The sequence below is a fragment of the Orycteropus afer genome, unplaced genomic scaffold (assembly GCF_000298275.1).
Source record: "Orycteropus afer afer isolate SDZICR_OR568_19922 unplaced genomic scaffold, OryAfe1.0 scaffold00276, whole genome shotgun sequence".
Classification (NCBI taxonomy): Eukaryota; Metazoa; Chordata; class Mammalia; order Tubulidentata; family Orycteropodidae; genus Orycteropus; species Orycteropus afer.
In genome coordinates this window covers 1,164,877-1,175,397 of record NW_006921863.1, presented here as the reverse complement: position 1 = coordinate 1,175,397, position 10,521 = coordinate 1,164,877, and the positions used below count along the sequence as shown (strand labels likewise).

The window sequence follows — 10,521 nt, the reverse complement described above, 5'->3', positions numbered from 1 at the left end:
CAAGCAAAGTTGTATCGTCTGCATATCTCAGGTTGTTAATGATTCTTCCTCCAATCCTGATACCACGTTTTTCTTCATAATTTCTGTGATTGATATTTCCATTGAAATCATTGTAGACTACACACATTTGTAAAAAAAATAATACAAAGAGATCCCACCTACACTTCATCCAGTTTTCCCTAATAACTTCCCCGCTCCCCCAAAAACCATAGTATGTGGTGCTATGGTTAAGGCATTGGACTGCTGAGCTAAAGGCCAGCAATTCTAATGCACCAACTACTCAGTGGGAGAAAGATGAGGCAGTCTGTTTCTATAAAGATTTACAGCCTTGGAAACTCCTTAGGGGGTCACTATGTGTCAGAATTGACTCGCTGGCAGTATAGTATCATAACCAAGTTTTTAACATTGTTATAACCTTCCAGGATCTCTGGTAGCATAGTGCCTAAGGCACTTGACTGCTAACCAGAAGGCTGGCGGTTCAAACCCACCAGCCACTCCTTGGAAGGAAGGTTGGGCAATCTACTTTGATTGTGATACTGCCTCGGAAACCCAAGGAGGGGTCTCTATAAGTCGGGTCTGACTCAACGGCACATAACAAGAACAACAACAACAACATGACCTTCCAATCTTATTTAGAGTGCCCCAGTTTTACTTTTATTCATTTGTGTGTATGCATTTAGTTCTATTCTATTTTAAGCATGCATATGCTCACGTATCCACCACCACAGTCCATAAACTGAACTGTTCCAACACCGTAAGTATCACTTATGTTATTCTTTTATAATCACACGTACCTCCTTCCCCACTTGCTAACTTGTAGCAACCACTAATTTTCTCTCCATTTCCAAAATGCTGTAATTTCAAAAATGTCATACAAACGTGATTATACCGTAAAACTCCTTTGGTGATTCACTTTTTCATTCAGTATAGTTTCTTGAGATATATCCAAGTTGTTATGTGTAAAAATGTTCCTTTCGTTCCACTGCTGAGTAGAAGTCCATGGTATGTGTATACCACAGCTTATGTAACCATTCATCTGTTGAAGGACATCTGCTATTACAAACAAAGCTGCTGTAAACATTTGTGTACAAGTTTGTGTGGGAACTTAAGTTTTTCTCTCTCTGGAATAAATATCCAAGAGTGCAATTGTTGGGTTGTATGACAAATGCATAAATTACATTTTTATTATCCTTTTTTCCTACTGGAATGAAAACCATATGATCACAGGAACATGGTCTATCTGGCTCAGGGCTATATCCTAGTTCTTACAATAGTATTTGGCACAAAATAGATAGTTATTAGCTGTTTGTTAGATGAGTGAGCTTCAGATCATTCTGAAGATGTAGTCCCATGTGTATATATTCTTTGCATTTTGAACTGAATGGGAAGAAAAAAATCTAAAATAAGGCTTGTTGGGAAAGGTGGAGGAAATAAGAATATATCTATAGCACGTGTCCCCCACAAATGAAGGCCTCAGTTTGAGCTCTGAATTAGGGAGCAGATAGGGCAGGAAGGTGGAGCCACTGTGTTCATACAGGTGTCTTGGAATAGTTGCATGGTATTCAGTCCCAAGAAACAACATAGAATCCAGCAACACTGAAACTGCTAGTCTTGCCCTAATGTTATCTGTGCTTTCAGCCTGCTGGGTAGCCACTAGAAGAGGGAAGAGTAGGCTACCTCTGAAGCAGTAGGCTCACAGTGGAACCAGCAGCAGAACAGGGAGTTAGTACTTGTTTTTAAGCACCTATGGAGACCAGGTAAAATAGTAAGCATGCTCTTAACAAATAGTTATTAAATGTATACGTGAATAAATGGTTTCCTTATATGACTGAGGAAGGCTTCAAAAACTTTTTATAAGTGCTTTTTTTTTCAGTGCATTCTGGGTACCATCTCTATTGCTGAAGAGAGTCTAAATAAAGCCACATGTGAATCAGTTCTAGAAGCTTGTGCCTATTAGTATAAATGTACCACTTTCATGAGTATAAACTTTCTTTTTAATGCATCTCTTTTCAGGGTTTATTGTTTTGCTGGCAAACAATTTTTTTTAAAAAAAGTAAAAATCACAATAAAAAGAAACAATGTATTGCCTTATATAAGTAGTAATTTTCAAATATTTTGAGTTTTTGAAAATCTGAGCATTTCAGTGCAATAATGAAAAACTGGGTCTATATTAAATATTGTCACTTTGCAAATATCCAGTATGTATATCTGCTAGGATAACACATTTTGTAATGTTCCAACCAAAGAAAGAAAATTAGAAAATAAAAATGCCTTGGACCTCTGGCCACTGCAAACAAAAGAATAACACATTTTAAAATCAGTACCCAACATCTTCTTATGACCTGATTCTTTCAGTTTGTGAGGAATTCTTGCAGTAAGATGATTCTCATTATATTAAGCAAAGGTTGAATGAAAAAATACAATAAGGTTGTGAGAATATAAATTCAATGGGATTATATGTATGTATCCCAAGTTTGCTTTCTTATTGAGCAGTTCTCTACTTAGTGTTTTTTTTTTTTAAGGCATTGTAATTGCTCACATTGGTTCTAGAATACTGCTTCACAACCTTGGTTGCACATTAGAATCATCTGGGGAGATTTAAAACTCCTAATGCCTAGACCATACCCCAGGCCAATTAAATTAGAAGCTCTGGGGTAGGATTTAGGCATTAATATTTTTTTGTAGCTCTCCTAGTGATTCTAATGCGCAGCCAAGGTTGAGAACCAAAGGTCTAGGACCATTTGCATCAGTTTCAGTGGGGGTATTTGTTAGTCAGACCCGATTCCAAAACTAAATCTGTTGAATAGGAATCTCTATGAATGAGCAATGAACCATGGTGGTGCAAGTGGTTAAGAGCTAAGCTGCTGACCACAAGGTCTGCAGATCAAACTCACCAGCCTCTCTGCAAGAGAAAGATGTCACAGTCTGCTTTCAAAAAGATTCATAGCCTTGGGAACCATATGGGGCTGTTCTTTGTTGTTATGTGCCATCGAGTCAGCCCTGACTCATAGCAACCTCTCCTTGGGGTTCCGAGGAGGTATCACTACGGAAGTAGATTGCCCAACCTTCTTTCTGAGGTTTGAACCACCAGCCTTCTGGCTAGCAGTCAAGTGCCTTAGGCACTATGCTACTGGAGCTCCTGGGGCTGTTCTACTCTGTCCTATAAGACACTATTAGTCAGAAATGACTTGATGGGAGTGGGTTTATGGGTTATGAATATATAAGAGGGATCTGTGTATTTAGCAGGACCTCCCATTAATTCATAGCCACAACCAGTGAGATCTTTGGTTAATAGAATCTAGGTGGCTCACATTCACCTGTAAAGTCATTGGTGTGCTGAGAAATACAAACTGTTAGGCCAGAGTCAAAAAAACAAAAACAAAACAAAACAAAAAAAACCCCACCTTTTTGGAATTGGAGACCATCTATTTTGGATATATTTATTTTGCCAGTATAGTTATATAATTTTCAGTTGTCAGTAATAATTCCAGGTAAGGAACCTGCACATTTTTTAAAAATAATTTTCATTAGGTCAGATTGATTTTCTAGTAGAAAAGCTAACATAATGAGGACATCAACCTAAAAATCAGAGCTTCCAACTGGTTCATTCTAGTTCAGCGCCTTGCTGAGATTCTTCATTTCCATTCCAGATATACTAAATTCGAATTTACATTTAACAAGATGTCCAAGTGATTCTTATAGATTCCCAGATGATTCTTATGTACACATAAGAAATGTTAAAATGTAGATTCTGATTCAGTATATCTGGGGTGGAAATGCAAATTCTCAGCAGGGAAACCTGCTGAGGAATGAGCCGGTTTGAAGCCCTGCTAAAATCGGAAAGAGTAATTACAAAAAAAAAAAAAAAGCAGGGAGGTGAAAAACTCGAATTTTAAAAATATTACTCAACTAGACATATATAAATTTTTACAGTTCATAAAATGTGTTCTGAGACATCTAATCTCATACAAACATTCCATTTAGAGAATTAGGTAAAAGAATTATTAGTTACAGGTTTTACTGATAAGCTATTTCTAGCACCTAAGAGCATGAGAAGTTCTAAGTGGTTTTTCTATGGTACTGCATTGAACTGCTGACTGGGAAAGCTGAGGCCCACAACCACTAAGTACCAAGTAGCTCTTCATCAGTTGATCAAAGTACAGCTGCAACAAAACCTCAGGTCTAATTCCACTTAACAGCATGCTTCCTCCAGTACATTTTGGAGACTAGTAAAAATTTTGAATGTAAATGATCATGCCTTAAGCCAGTGGTCTTCAACACTGGTGTGCCTAAAGATCATCTGGGCACTACTAACTAAATTCAGGGTATCACTCAAAGACTAATTCAAAGTTAAAGGTGGGACTTGGAATCTGCATCTAAGTAAGCACCAACTACCAGAGCAAGCAAGTAATTACAAACGATGTAATTGGAGCTCTGGTGGCATAGTGCCTAAGGAATTTGACTGCTAACCAGAAGACTGGCAGTTCAAACCCACTAGCCACTCCAAGGAAGGAAGATTGGGCAATCTACTTCTGTAGTGATATTGCCTCAGAAACCCAAAAATGTCCATCAAACAGAAAATATCATTGGTTAATTCTGAGCAATGTTAAATATTTAAATTATACAAGTAAAAAGATTTATAGCCTCCATAACTAATAGTGGAATGTATGAATCCATTAATCAATAATATAAGATGAAGAACAAACATGTTTATAATAGGATTAAATATAAAAAGAAAAGTTTTAGACATTGTTCCTTCCGGATAACTAAATTAGTGGGAGAATGAACTAGAGAGGATTTTATCTTGAGCTAATCTAAAAACATGGCCACATATTTAAACAAATTCACTTTTTTGTACAGCTTGTTAGGTACCTGTATCAGGTCTTCTTCCTAACGAAATATGAACCCCAATTTTCTTTTTCCTCTTAAAGAGTGTTGTGGTAGTTATGGTTGTATGTCAACTTTGCTGGGGCACGGTTTTGAGTGGCTGGGCAGGTGGATACAGTTATTCCCCATAATGAGACTGGAATCAACTCCATGGTGGAATCTGCTGTAAGCAGTTAATTAGTTGCTGTTAGTGTGTAGCCTGCTTCCAGTACATATGGGGAAGGTTTGTGGTTTTTTGATACATCTGGATCCTGCATTTGATTGAGTCTTCATCTCAGTGGCCTGCCATGTTGCCTGCCAATCTTGGGATTTTTCCTGGACTTGAACCAGAGTCTGCTGTGTGCCTGTTGATCTTGGGATTGTGCCATTCTACTTGCTGACCTTGGGTTCATCAGCCTTAGCAGCCAGCAGCTGCCTGAAACTTACAAGAAGTTTCCAGCTCCAGTGGACCTGGAATAAGAGGTAGAGCTGCAGCTCGAGGTCAAGGGGCCTTCACCCAGCCCCTAGATTCAGCCCTTTAAACTTGGACTTTTGGCCTCCAAAATTGTAAAAGAATAAATCCCTGTTTGTTAAAGCCATGTACTTATATTTCCATCACAGCAGCACTAAAGAACCAAGACAAATATTAAGAACATGGACATGTACAGAGATAGGGACAAATGAACAGAAGGCTTTGAGTGGAAAGAAGGGCAAAGATTTCTGGAAATGAAGAAGCAGTCCTTTCCTAAAGCATTAGATATATTGTTGTTCTTGTTGTTGTTATGTGCCGTCGAGTCGGCCCCAACTCATAGCGACCCCTCCTTGGGTTTCCGAGGCAGTATCACTACGGAAGTAAGATTGCCCAACCTTCGTTCCGAGGCAACAAATCAAATACGATTGCTTCTACCCAGGCCCAAATACAGCTTCTAGTAGAAAACTGCTTATTTAAAAATGTCTTTCAAAAATCTAACCTCTAGCCAATTTTGGTACTCATTTGATCCTATACTATATCTCCCCTTAACATTATTCTATGGCATTTTAAACCATGTATAATTTGAGAATTCTAATAAAATCTAATATTAATTATTATTATAAGTTTATAACCTCCTGCCCTCATGCTACTTACAAAAACATTTATGTAGGCAATATTAATCTGGTACTGGAGTCAATTTTGCAATTTGTAGTTTATTGACAAATTAGTTGTTAAACTAACTTAATAACTATATATTTATGAATTCTTTATTCATGAACCTTGAACTTCTTTAAATGACTAGCTATATCTCAGAAGATATTTAATTAACATTCTGTTACAGAGAACTAAAATAATAAGTCCTCTACAAGTCTACCTGATATTTTAAAAATTATTTTTCCAAATGAAATAATATTATTTTTATACCTTTCACTTACACTGACATAAAATATAGTTTTGATTTGTAAAAACATAATGAATATTTTTCCTGCGACATATTGTTATGTAACTGAAAGAAAAAGTTGATACCTTGGATGTTCCAGTAAGATGGCAGAATAGGCAGACAAATTACACAGACCCTTTTCAACAAAGAAAAGTGGAACCAATTAACACAGATACAGAAGATAATCTTGGAACCCTGAGCTTTGAAAGGAAGGATACAGAAGTGAACTAAACTCCAACTAGTAGAAGAACCTGCATGAAAATACCGAAAAGGGAGACATATGGAGCTGCAGACTGTCATGGATCCTGATGGTATGGAAAGATTGGATATTGCCAAGTGCTGCTGTTGTTGTTGTTATGTGCTGTCGAGTCAAACCTGACTCACAGCAACCCTTCCTTGTGTATCTGAGGCAGTATCACTGTGGAAGTAGATTGCTCAACTTTCCTTCCAAGGAGTGGCTGGTGGGTTTGAACCACCAGCCTTCTGGTTAGCAGTCAAGTGCCTTGGGCACTATGCTACCAGAGTTCCTTAAGTGCTGTTAGGACCTAAGAATTAAGCTAAAACTCAGTCCTACTAGCCAGGGGCTGAACAGAGGACTGCTCTGGTTGCTGGTGAATAAAAGGGCAAGCAGAGAAGAGAGAGATGGGCTGAGCTGTGGACTTTTGGCTGTCTGGAGGGTGCTATTCATTATGTGTTTGCAAATCAAAACTATATTTTATGTCAATGTAAGTGAAAGGAATAAAAATATAATATATCATTTGGAAAAATAATTTTAAAAATATCAGGTAGACATGTAGAGGACTTATTATTTTAGTTCTGTGTGACAGAATGTTAATTAAATATCTTCTGAAATATAGCTAGTCATTTAAAGAAGTTCAAGGTTCATGAATGTTTACAAGCAGTTCAACCATTTTGGATATTTAAAGGGACAGCATTCTTTCAGATTCCAGGGCCTGAAGAATAGGCTCCACTTGCCAGGGACTGCAAAGACATTCTGAACACAAATGACTGGAAAAGTATGATATTCCCATTGTTACTGATACCCCACACCCTCTTGGTGAACAGAGGGGCAGGCATTCCTCACTCCCACCTACCTTCGAGGCCAGCAGGAATTCCATCCTAGTCTGTGGGCTCTGAGGGAGTCTGGGTGCCCTGCCCTGCCCAGATTTTTTTTTTTTTTTTCAGTTTGTTTGTGTGTTTTAAAATACTTCTTCTTTGTCTTTTTTGTTTTTTTGGTCCTCTTTATTATTATTCTTTATTCTTCCCTTCACAGGTTCTAGCTTTCAGCTTTTTCTCTCTTCCCCATTCCTGGTTCCCATTTTTTCTTTCTCATGGCTTTCCCCATTCATTGTTTTTCTTTTTACTTTTTTTCCCATTTTTTTTCTTCATTATTCTTCTACTCAACCTCTTTTCTCTCATTACTCCCTCTCCAGATATTGCATTTTTCTCCTTTTTAAAATATTTTTTTGGGATTGTTCCTGTATGTTTATGTGATATGTTTTTTGTCTGCTTGCTTTTACTTTTTTTGATGGTTTTTAATCATCGTTTTTGTCTAATTGAGTAATAGAAAGCAACTGTGCCCATACAATTCAACCACACCCATAGATCCACTTACTGAATGACAGCCACCATGTCCTTCTCCACCAACTGGCCAATGATAAATGACCAACAAGAAAAGCCTGACTCACCCTTAACTGCTCTTCACAAACAGTTATAAAGAGATCTAAGTACAACAATGTCACAATGTTTCGAAGAGAACAGACCTTCATAGTCCAAACAAAGAAGCAAGATAAAGTTGTAGAAACAAGGAAGCAGGATACAGACCCAGAACAATCCCCAAGGAAGAAGCAGAATTGGAACTCCCTGATAAGGAATTCAAAAGATATATTTCACTATCTTCAAAGGACTGAGAGACAGATCAAGAAAAACACTGACAAAATTCAGGAAAACACAGACAAGAACTTAAAAGAGTTTAGGAATAAAATATAAGAACAAAATGACAAAAAAAAAAAAAGAAAAATTAGAAATGATACAAAATCTACAGATAGAAATCAAGATTAATGTTAAATTTTCATAAAAAGACAACACACTGAAAGGGCAAAGGAGTAGAATCAAATCAATGAAAGACAGAATTAATGAGATTGAACACACTTCTTTGGAATACTTCTTTGGAAAGGGATAGATCAGAAAAAAAGATCAAAACAAAACAAAGAAAGCCTAAGGTTCATGTGGGATACCATCAAAAGGAATAACCTACATGTAATAAGAATTGAAGAACAGGAAGAGAAAAAGAAAACCACTGAGAAAATTGTCTGAGATTTGTTGCAAGAGAACTTACCTGATACAATGAAAGTTGAGAATATATCCATGCAGGAAGCCCAACGAATCTCAAACAGGATAGACCCCAAAAGAAAATCACCAAGACATATCATCATCCAACTCATCAAAATCAAAGACAAAGAAAGAATCCTGAAAGTAGCACAGGAAAAAAGAAAAGTTACCTACAAAGGACAACAAATAAGAATAAGCTCTGATTTCTCAGCAGAAACCATGCAAGTGAGAAGGCAATGGGATGGTATATATAAAACCCTGAAAGAGAAAAATTTACAACCAAGAATTATATGTGTGTGTGTTATATGCCATTGAGTCAGACCTAACTCACAGCGACCCCTCCTTGGGTTTCCAAGGCAGTATCACTATGGAAGTAGATTGCCCAGTCTTTTCAGAGGAGTAGTTGGTGGGTTTGAACCACAAGCCTTCTGGTTAGCAGTCAAGGGCCTTAGGCACTATGCTACCAGAGTTGTCCCTCAAATAGGATGGTGAAATTAGGAGATTTCCAGATAAGCAGAAATTAAGGGAATTTGTTAAAACCAGACCAACCTTACAAGAGATACTAAAGGGAATCCTTTGAACAGAGAACCAATAATAGCAACCAACCAACCATTAATACATAAGATGACATAACCCAGAAGCCAACACAGCTATGGAAGTATCCAAAGTAAAATAAGCTCAGAAGATTGTGAACAAGGAACCAGAGATATCAATTGGCAAATGAGGACAACTACAAACCAAAAAGAGGGAAAAAATAGTGTAGTTACAGAACTGATAAATGGTAAGGAAGTCAAGAGAGTTGCAAGGTAGAATGGAGTATTCTGAACTTGGGGAGAAAATTATAAATCACAGAGTAGCCTCCAAAAAAAAAAAAAAGATAAACCTTCACTTCACAATAAAAAAGAGGACAAGCACAAATATTTAGGAAATACTAAAACAATAACAACAAAGGAAATGATAACACAATTCATAAACATCATGTGTTCAGCACAAAAATTATATGGAACAAAGAAACCAGGAACACTATGAAAAAACACATGACAAAATGACAGCAACGAATTCATACTTATCAATAATTACACTGAATGTTAATGGATTAAAAGCACCACTCAAGAGTCGGAGAATTGCAGACTGGATAAGAAAACATAACCCATCAATATTCTGTCTGCAAGAGACACACCTTAGAGACAAAAACAAAAATAGACTAAAAATCAAAAGTTGGAAAAAGATATATTAAGCAAATGGCAAACAAAAAAGAACAGGAGTGGCAATACTAATTTCTGATTAAATTGACTTTAAGACAAAAAACTACCATAAGAGACAAGGAAGGACATTATATCATGATTAAAGGATCAATCAAACAAGAACATATTACCGTAATAAATATCTATGGACCCAATGAAGGATCTACAAAATACATAAATCAGACTTTAGCAGAATTGGAAAGACAAATAGATGACTCTATAGTCAGAGTAGGAGACTTTAATACACCACTTTCAATGAAAGATAGAACAACTGCAAATAAACTCAACAAAGATACAGAAGAACTAAACAATACAATCCACCAACTTGACTTGTAGACATCTACCGAGCACTTCACCCAACAACTGCCCAAAATTCATTCTTTTCCAGTGCACATGGAAAATTCTCCATGAGAAACCACACGTTAGGCCAGAAAGCAAGCCTTGATAAATTTAAAAACATTGGAGTACTGTAAAGCATCTTCTTGGATCACAATCCTATCAAACTAGACATCAATAATAGGAACATCAATGGAAAAAGAGAAACATGGAAACTGAACAACACCCTACTTAAGAATAACTGGGTATTTGAAGAAATAAAAAATGAAATTAAAAAATTCCTTGAATCAAACAAGAATGAAAATTATTCAAGCGGCTAACAAACATATAAA

The 10,521-nt window shown here is 36.8% G+C and overlaps 1 protein-coding gene across 1 annotated transcript in view; it reads right to left on the bottom strand.

Moving 5' to 3' along the window:
* EDIL3 (EGF like repeats and discoidin domains 3) overlaps positions 1 to 10,521 on the bottom strand; it is a 772,555-nt gene that overhangs the window by 426,646 nt on the left and 335,388 nt on the right. The gene's annotated exons all lie outside the window — the stretch shown is intronic.